The 8808-nt window shown below is 39.6% G+C and overlaps 1 pseudogene; it reads right to left on the reverse strand.

The window, feature by feature from the left end:
- Positions 1 to 372: 372 nt before the first annotated feature.
- LOC130033710 (uncharacterized) lies at positions 373 to 471 on the reverse strand (annotated as a pseudogene).
- Positions 472 to 8808: the final 8337 nt, after the last annotated feature.

Genomic DNA, 8808 nt, shown 5'->3' on the forward strand with positions numbered 1-8808 from the left:
ATATCCCATGATCATTAAGAAATGACCTTCACTGTCTCTTATAACCTTTAGTCTGAAGTTCATGTGGTCTGATACTAGTATTGCCACTGCAGCTTTTTGGAGGTGTTCTTTTCTTGAAGAATTGTTTTCCAGTCTTTTACTTTTAGCCCATGGTTGCTTTGATTGCTCAGATGTATTTCTTGCAGGCAGCAGAATGTTGGGTTCAGTTTTCTATTTCATCCTGCCGTCCTGTGCCTCTGACTTGGTGTATTTAGTCCATTGACGTTGAGAGAGATCATTGTGATAGGGATTTTTGCTATCTTTATGTCGAAATTTGGAGTACTTGTGGGGCTTGTCTTAGCTTAAAGTAGCCCTGTTAATTCTTAATGCAACAAAAATATGGAACACTTTACAAGTTGGCCTGTCATCTCTGTGTAAGGATCATGCTAATCTCTGTATCATTTCAATTTTAGTATATGTGTTGCCAAACTCAGTATAAGAGTTGATTTTTTCCCCTATTTTTCTCTTCTGATTTCTCTGAGTGTTGTCCTTACTCACTCCTATGGAAGACAGTGATTCCCAATCTAGGAAGGTATTTCAAAGGAGCTTGAAGTGATAAATTTAGAACATTAATGTCCCAGAAGGAAAAGTATGGTTTTTACAATATTATATTTTACCATACCCAGGGCATCAGTTTTGCAAAATAATTCTTTTGGAAGATAGAGAATCAGTGTTGTTTAATGCTCTTCCCTGAAATCTTCATTAAGAAAATTAAACTGGAGCCTTTTGCTATTCTCACCTCGGTCCCGTGTACATCTCCAGAAAATGGTGGATGGCGTTGTCCGCACTTTGACCACCTTGAAAGTAAGTAGGATTTTTCTCCTGAAGGAAGAGGTGAGAAGCATATTGATGATTTCATTCCACTTTATTACAAGTTAAACTTGAAGGGAATGTGAGACTCATGAGGCTCCTGTAAAGGACAGAAAAAGGGTCTCAATGTAGTTTAATGGCCCAGACACATTAACAACACAGATGACTCAAAGTAACCTGTGTGCATCTTTGGGTGTATAGTGTGTTTTATATCTACTCATAGTGATTCTCAGTCATTCCACATGGGCAAAACAGACCTGTAATTAAAAATCTAGTTCTCTGAGCAGAATGGGCTTTCTTAGGTGATTGAACATGTGTGTAATATTTTATTACTAAGCACATACAACTGTTTGAATGATGTGTAATTTTCGATCAAAAATTAAGTCCAAATATCTCTGAAATGGCAGTCTCCTGATGCCGCACCTGGCTTTCCTCACTGGGGCCCCTTGGAGGGGGTGGGTTGAGTTTCCCTCACCACCCCGAGCAGAGACCTGGCAGCTGAAGACCTCTGCAACCAGCCATAGTTATGCTTAAGACCACTCTCACCACACTTGAAGGAGCCTCATGCATGAAGGAACTGGCAGAGGAACCCAGGTGTGCGGGACCCGGGGCTGAGATATTCAAGACTGCTCGGACCAAGAATGGGCCTCCTCCATCCAGATCCCCCATCTTCCAGTAGCTAAGTGTTACACCCACGGACTGCCTCTGGAGCCATGTAATCCCATCAATGGCCAAGATCCAGATACTGGATCTTGTTGATAAGATAACAACTCATATTGTCCAGTTCTCTTTCTCAGAGAACATGGCAGGTTACCAAGCGTATCTTGCCTACATGGCAGAGACTGGCAAGCTACCCGTGGTGTGTTCTATATGCCAAAACCCAGTAACAATGAAGTATCTCATTTCCCTGACCGTGAAAAAACCTCCAATGTGGCACTTGCTAAAATCTCAGGGCTAGGACGAATGGAGATGTAACTGGTGCATGATACCAGTATTCCTCCCACCATGCCCCAAAACATGCCTTTGTGGCAGGACATGCTCTTTTTTTCTCTGGGGCCATGGCATGCCAGAGAGCCACTCGTGGTGGGCAACTCATGGTCTTGGCTGGCAGGACGAATGGGCTAGTTTTACCCCTCACCCCCAATCCCATGAGACTGTAGTTGCCCTATCACCCTAGCTCATACCTGGCTGTCCAATAATCTCTGAGGTGGTGGGCATCGTGCCGCCAGGGGGGAGAAAGGCAGAAGCGACAAATACCCTTTCCCACCTGAGGGAGAATGGTGCCGTAGCTTAATGCATAGTTCAGTCACATTTCTGCCCAAAGCCTCTGGGTTCCGAATTGGATCCATGTGCCTCTGGGGCTGTGGTCATGCTGGATAGCCTCTTGTGAGAGTCAAATCGTGATCTTGGTGGGGCAGAAAGAATGGCTCTATGGTCTACTTTTGGCATGCATCTCCCACCCAGAGCGGGTCCTCCAAATACCCTTTAGTTGGTGTTCTGGCCTCTATCTGAGCTTCCTTTCCCCCCAGCATGTGATGTCGGCTTCCAAGGCCTGGAGCAAACCTCCTAGTCCTTATCACTCTATTCTTGGGTATTAGTCTCTTATTCTGTTACTTTATATTCCACAGATGAGTACAATCTTTCGATGTCTGTCCATATCTTTCTGACTCATTTCACTTTCTATGTTGATCCACTTTATGCAAATTTCATGACTTCTTATTTTCTAACAGCTGCATAGAATTCCACTGTGTAGATGAAACAAAGTGGCATTAACAAGTCATCTGTTCTTGGGCACTAGGGGTTTTTTTCCCCAGATTTTGGCTATTGTGAACAGTGCAGCAATGAACATACAAGTGCAGATGTCATTTCGGCTGTACTTTTTTGCCTCTCCAGGCTATATTCCCAGGAGTGATATTGCTGGGTCAAATGGGAGCTCAATTTCTAGTATTTGGAGAACCGTTCATACTGTTTTCCAAAACGGCTGAACCTGTCCGCATTTCCACCAGCAGTGAAGGAGAGTCCCTTTTTCCCCACATCCATGGCAACACCGGTAGCTTTTGTTCTTTTGGATGTGGGTCAGTTTCAGTGGTGTGAGGTGATATCTCTTTGTTGGTTGGACCTGCATTTCCCTGATGATTAGTGATGAAGAGCATTTTTCATGTGCCTTTTGGCCATTCGGTATCTTCTTTGAGAAAGTTACTGTTCATTTCATCATCCCATTTTCTGATGGGGTTGCATGATTTCTTCTTGTAGAGTTCAACCAGAGCCTTGTATATTGTTGATATCAACCCCTTATTACATAGGCATTGGGTGAATATCCTTTCCCATTCTGTAGATTGTCTTTGTATTCTGGTCACTGTTTCCTTTGAGGTGCAGAAGCTACTTAATTTAAGATAGTCCCCTTTGTTCATCTCTGTTTTCACTTTTTTGGCCAGTGGCATGTTATCTTTGAAGATACCTTTAGCTTCAATGTCGTGGAGGGTTTTGCCCACCTTGTCTTCAATGTACCTGATGAATTCTGTTCTGATGTTGAGGTCTTTGACCCATTTTCATCTGACTTTTGTGCTTGCTGTTAGGTAGAGGTTTGAGCCCATTTTATTGCATGTCGCTGTCCAGTTTTTCCAGCACCGTTTGTTAAAGAAGTCTTTCTTGCTCCACTTCACATTTTTTGCTCCCTTATCAAAGATTAGATGAACATATATTTGAAGGTGTGTGTCAGTATATTCAATGATGTTCCATTGGTCGGCGGCTCTGCCTTTGTTCCAGTACCATGCTGTTTTAATTATTATCGCTTTGTAGTAGAGTTTGAGGTTGGGGAAGGTGAGGCCTCCCATCGTCTTTTTCCCAAGAATTGCTTTAGCTATTCGTGGGCGTTTGTTGTTCCATATGAATTTCAGGAGTGATTGATAAACTTCTTTGAAGAATATTATGGGTATCTTTATAGGGATCACATTGAATTTATACAATGTTTTGGGGATCTTATTTTCTGTTGTATAGGTCCTTCACTTCCTTAGTTAAGGTGATTCTGAGTTACTTGATTTTCTGTGGCATGATTGTGAGTGGGTTGTTTTCTTCATGTCACTTTCTTCTCTCTCATTATTTGCATATAGAAAAACCATAGACTTTTGGGTATTCATTTTATACCCTGCAACTTTACCATATAAATCTCTTTTTTCTAGGAGTTTTTTGGTAGAGGTTTTAGAATTCTCTAAATATAGTATCACATCTTCTGTGAATAGTGAGAGCCTGATTTCTACTTTTCCTACATGACTAACCTTAATATCTTTTTTTATATAACTCCTATTGCAAGTAATTCCAGTACTATATTCAACAGAAGTGCCAAAATGAATTTTTTTCTTTTTGGGTCACACCCTGCGATGCTCAGGAGTTATTCCTGGTACATGCGCTCAGGAATTACTCCTGGCGGTACTCGAGGGACCGTATGGGATGCTGGGAATCGAACTTAGTTTGGTTGCATGCAAGGCAAACGTCCTACCCCTGTGCTATTGCTCCAGCCCCCAAAATGAAATTTTACTAAACACTTTCTATCTGTAAATTTCTATGCTAAGAACAGTGGTATAAACGGTGATATCTGAGTAATTTACAAGTAGATTATGAAGACAGATAATATAAAGAATTTCTTTGTATGAATTTCCAAAATGTGTAGCTTTTATTAAATATGTTAAGAATGAACCGGAGGTCTTGATTATACCATGAAAATGATTTCCCTGTTAGAAGTTACCCTTCTAAAATGCAATAAAGTGACACATTTTGAAAATGTTGATTATTCGTTCATTAATTCAATGAATATGTGTTAGTCTGGGGGTGCAGTGCCTCCAGGAAGCCAATCTGCAAACTCGAGGTGAGTGCATCTACAGTCTAATGGTGCCATCATGCTGCCTGATAACCCCAGATTTCCACTGTGCCTCTGGCTGGATCCCAACACCTCAGAACTAAGTTTCCCAAGAAATTAAACTCCCAAAAGATATGTGGGAGTCATGTTCACAAACCACCCCTGGCTCAGCTATACAAGCTAATGTATTGGTCTTGCTTAAGTGACCTATATATAAATCTTGAAAGAGATCAAAAGTCACAGTTAACCTTGGACCTGCACACAGCAGAACATACTAGGGTAAATCGGAGGGAGGCAGGTTAGTTTGTTGCCCACGCAACCAGAACTCAGGGCAGCCACTTGCTCCCACAAACCAAAATCTCCACCATGCCCTAGTCTCATTACATTGTCTCAGGATGGATTTCACTGAAATATAACAGCTGAAATTTCGGATATGCTGAAACGATAGCAGAGTGGGTAGGATGTTTGCCTTACATGCGGCCGACCCGGGTTCGAATATCAGCATCCCATATGGTTCCCTGAGCTCCGCCAGGAGTAATTCCTGAGTGCAGAGCCAGGAATAACTCCTGATCATCGCCGGATGTGACACCCCCAATAAAAATACTAAATTCCTTGAACAAACATGATGACCTCTTAGTACCTGTATGAGAACAATAATGCACAAAATTAAAAGGAGAGAGAAAGAATTTAAAGGGCCTGCCATAGAGACAGGCTGGGGGTGGGGGAGGGTGTTGGGGGATGTTGTAGGGAACCAGGGACATTGGTGGTGGGAAATTTACACTAGTGGAGAGAAGCATGTTGGATCGTTGTATGACTGGAAGCAAATTATGAAGTTTGTAATGGTCTATCTCACAGATATTCAATAAAAATTTAAAAATATATATCCTTAATTGGTAGCTCAGACTACTGATAGAACTTTGAAAACCAGCATATCTATTTTTGTGTTCTCAGTAGGAAAAAAAAATGTTACTCACCTGTGTGCAAATAGCTTGAAAATGCTAAACCGAAAGATACATCAATGCTTGTCTCTGGCATGAATACTGTAATTGCAGGTATGTTATGTTTTAGAATCAGTTCATGGACAAGAAGTCAAGAGAAGCAGTGGCAAAGAGCAACAATATTGAATGGATAATGTTTGAGGAGCTTGCAAGGGAGACTAAAGATTTGGCATGAGAAGAGGGAAAAAAACGAAGAGTTAAGTATTAATAAGTATCATGACAAAAATGCAAGGGAGGACATTTTTTGGCAATCGTCACACTCTGTTGAGCTTTTGGTGAGGATAAGTATTAGAAAGTATCTTTCCCATTTAGTGGTAAAAAGGAAACTTTGATGGGTGCATTTAAAAAAAAATTACTTTAATAATTAGAATCACCAAGAGATACACAGTTACAAGGTTGCTCATAATTGAGTTTCAGTCATATAATGTTCTAGCACCCTTCCAGTAAAATGGGGGTGTTTTTGAAGGAATATCCCTGGTGCGAAGACTAGGGCATCTGAATCTTAACACATTTCACCAAATATATGATCTGTACTCACATGATTTATAATGTCTCCCCTGATCTTTGATTTACGTTTTCATGCAATATTTCCTTGTGAAACTCACCAAAAGTGAGGGTCCCTATTTAAGACAAGTACATGTTTCTCTGACATTATATATTTTTGGTTGCTGAGAGAGTCTTTAAAGCAATGCTCAGGAGGTGTGGGGGCCCCACAGGCAATTCTCAGAAAACGTGTCCATGGTGCTTGGTGTCCTCTGAGGCTATACAGTCTTTGATACTCTGGCAATCAGGTGCTGCTGGGAGTCAAACTGAGAGCATGTGAGACAATTTCCATAAGCACTACATTATCTCCTGCGGCCCTGGGTATTAGATTGATGTAAGCATTCTGAGGTCCTCCCTTTTGTCAGAAAGCAGAGACTTGTGCAGGAGAAATTGGAAGAAACCTTAGGGTTTAGCTAGGTTGACTGAGTAGACGGTGATACCATTAAGATTGGAACATAAAGTAAAAATAAAACAAGAGAAAGATCTAACAATTATAAACAGGGCTATAGTACTCAAAAAGTTTAGAAACAGTCACATTGGCAAGTAGTTTTAAAAAGCATCCAGGAGAGAATATAGTATTGTGAGTGAACGAATCTACTATATGGATTCATCTCATCCTTGAAATGGAAAAGGACAATGTGTTACAGTTACAAATTTACAAATAAGATATATACCATCGTATATTTCATCATATATTTCTGCTGTGTTCCTATGCTTTACCAAGTATTATTCCAATTTTTAAATTTACTTTAATCATTAAAAGAGTATTTCTCTATATTAATCTTTTTAATGAAATATTTCATTAAAAACTTTTTTTAAAAAAATTATTTAAAATGTTTTATTAAAATGTTATTTAAAAAGAAACATATGGGCCACATAGTTAGTGCAATTTGTAGAGGGTTTGTATGCAGCGAATCTGAGTTCAATCCCCAGAATCCTGAGACTTCCAGAAGTGATCTCTGCATACAGAGTCAAAAGTGAGCCCGGAGCACATCTGGGTGCGCTCCCTTCGCCACAAAAAAGGAAGAAAAGAAAAACATATAACTGATACTTGAGTAACATAGAGGTTAAGGTTGCTAATTCCTATATAATTTTTGAAAGCCCCCAAAATTATTAGTTTGCTATTGACCAAGAAGATGGTTTTTTTTTTGAAGATGGTTTTTTAATAGTATTTACTTACATTGTCTAAGTAGTGATATGTGTGGTATAGAAATCTGTGCATTGTGATACATTTTAAAAAATTATAATGCATTTTATAATGGACTTTATAATACATTTGTATTTTATAGTAATAAGTGATAAATTATATTTCTGCTTTTGTGGGGTATTTGGGCCATAGTATGTGGTTCTTGGTACTTCTGACTCTGTGCTCAAGGGTCATTCCTGGTGGAGCCAGCCATTAATTTGGGTTGACTGTGTGCATGGTAATTGCTTTAATCCCTATACTAAGTCTGGGTTCCAATCAAATAAATTATCTGCATATATTTTATACATTCATGGCATACTTTTTCTTAGATTCTTTGATATATCTAGGATATATTGATCATCTTTAGGAAAAGATATTACCTGATTTTTAAATATTTGTAATTTGTGGGGAAATTTTAATTTCTCATGTTAATTTGTGCTCTTTGTCTACTAGTGAGCTTGAAAATTGTTCTTGTGTGGTACTACATGGAAAAAAGTATGCTAAGCGAAATGAGTCAGAAAGAGAGGGAAAGACATAGAAAGGTTGCATTCATCTGGGTAACATAAAGTAACAAAATAAGAGACTAACAACCAAGAACAGCTGTGATAAATATCAGGTTGTTCACTCCATGGCTTAGAGGCCAACTACATTCTCTAGGGGTAAAGGCAGCGCAGATAGAGAAGGGAGCACCCAATAAATGGTGCTGGGAAGATCTGCCCAGGAAGGGAGATGCCTGCTGAAAGTAGTCTAAGGACTGAACAGGATTGCCACCCAATGTCTCTTCTGCAGACCACAGCACCCAAAGGGAGAGACAGAACAAAAGGGAGTGCCCTACCAAAGAGGCAGGGTGGGATGGGGATGGGGGTTGGGAGGGATACTGGGATTGTTTGGAGTGGAGAATGGGCACTGGTGCTGGGATGGGTACCCGATCATTGTATTACTGAAACCCAAGCACAACAACTTGTAAGTCTACAGCTGTACCTCATGGTGTTTCACTAATGAAACAAAAAAAAAATTTAAAAAAGGAAATTGCTCTTGTGTTTACTAGTCATTTACACTTCTTTCAATACAGATTATATGATCATGGTTTATGCTTATTTTTTCTATACAAGTTTACTAGCTAAATACTGATTTATTTCACAGCGCTGATTTATTAAAAACATTCATACTTTGACTATCATATTAATTGCCAGAATTTGTTGGTTTTACTTGTTTTTTGATCACGTAATTTGAATTTTAAATTTTTCTTTCAGATTCTAAAATTTTGACACAAATGAGCATATGTTTTTCTTTATCTTCTACAGTTTTAAACTGAGAACAACTGTTTGTTTTGTACAAATAAGATACCTGTGCATTTACAAGCAGTAGGGCGTTCGCCT

The sequence above is a fragment of the Sorex fumeus genome, unplaced genomic scaffold (genome assembly GCF_029834395.1).
Source record: "Sorex fumeus unplaced genomic scaffold, SorFum_2.1 ptg000054l, whole genome shotgun sequence".
NCBI lineage: Eukaryota > Metazoa > Chordata > Mammalia > Eulipotyphla > Soricidae > Sorex > Sorex fumeus.